Raw genomic sequence first — 1,145 nt, 5'->3', positions numbered from 1 at the left:
GGTTGTGCACTTCAGGCTGCACTACCCCCTGTCGTGCTGCAAACGACGTTTCCCCTGTGCGTCTCAGCACGTAAAAGAGCATTTCCCTAAAAGAGTACAATAAGCTGGTGCGTCTTTGTAAAGACGACGGATCATCTTTTTAAAGATGCCGTTTCACCCGGCGGGTGATGGTCACGATCGCGGCCTCACGTGTCTGGGCATTAAGCACGCTGAGGCATTCGCGGATGAGTCATGTTCCCATTGCGGGAAGATGACCATCTCGGAGCTGCGGGCCAGGCTCCGTTTCCTCCAGGGTGGGGCGGAGCTCCGTTGTCTCTGCCGCGATCTAGTGTTCGTCCTGGCGGCAGCCAGGCATGGACTACTTCGGGCAGTAGCACGGGTGGTCTGAGGGTTACAGTGATGGCAAACCCCTCAGGGAACCAACCCTCAGGGGACTATCGCTCCTCTAGCACTTCGCAACCAGTTGAGTCGCCAAAGGAACACGCTGGGCCCTCTTCAAAGAGCGTACCAGCGGTATCCTTCAGTGCTCCTCACAGAGGAGCATGCCTCACAGAAGAACGTGCGCAGTCTGTGATGAACTGCTTGAATTCGTTCAAGGGCAGGACAGCGGTCCCACTGAAACTATTTCAGAGGATCCTGGGGCATATGGCAGCTGCAGCGTCAGTTACGCAACTGGGGCTGCTTCATATGAGACAGCTCCAGAACTGGCTTCATGGCCGAGTCCCGAGGTGGGCGTGGCAGCGCGGCACTCACCGGGTCCAAGTTACACCGGCCTGTGCAGGAGTGCACCTAGAACAGGTCTCCAGGCATGCTGTGGTTTACACGGATGCCTCCACCACCAGCTGGGGGGCCACGTACAACTGGCACGCAGTGTCGGGGGTATGGACGGGCCCCCAACTGCACTTGCATATCAATTGTCTAGAGTTGTTAGCAGTGCGCCTTGCCTTGAACCATTTCAAAGGGTGCTTACGAGGCAAGTATGTGCTGGTCCGAATGGACAACACGGCGACCGATGTGTACATCAACCGACAAGGTGGTCTGCACTCCCGTCGCATGTCGCAACTCGCCCGCCACCTCCTCCTTTGGAGTCAGAAGGTTCTGTGGTCACTTCATGCCATTCACATTCCGGGTCTGCTCAACCGTAC

The sequence above is a fragment of the Sinocyclocheilus rhinocerous genome, unplaced genomic scaffold (genome assembly GCF_001515625.1).
Source record: "Sinocyclocheilus rhinocerous isolate Xijiao unplaced genomic scaffold, SAMN03320098_v1.1 scaffold6749, whole genome shotgun sequence".
Taxonomy (NCBI): domain Eukaryota; kingdom Metazoa; phylum Chordata; class Actinopteri; order Cypriniformes; family Cyprinidae; genus Sinocyclocheilus; species Sinocyclocheilus rhinocerous.
Note: the sequence above shows the minus strand (reverse complement) of the source record.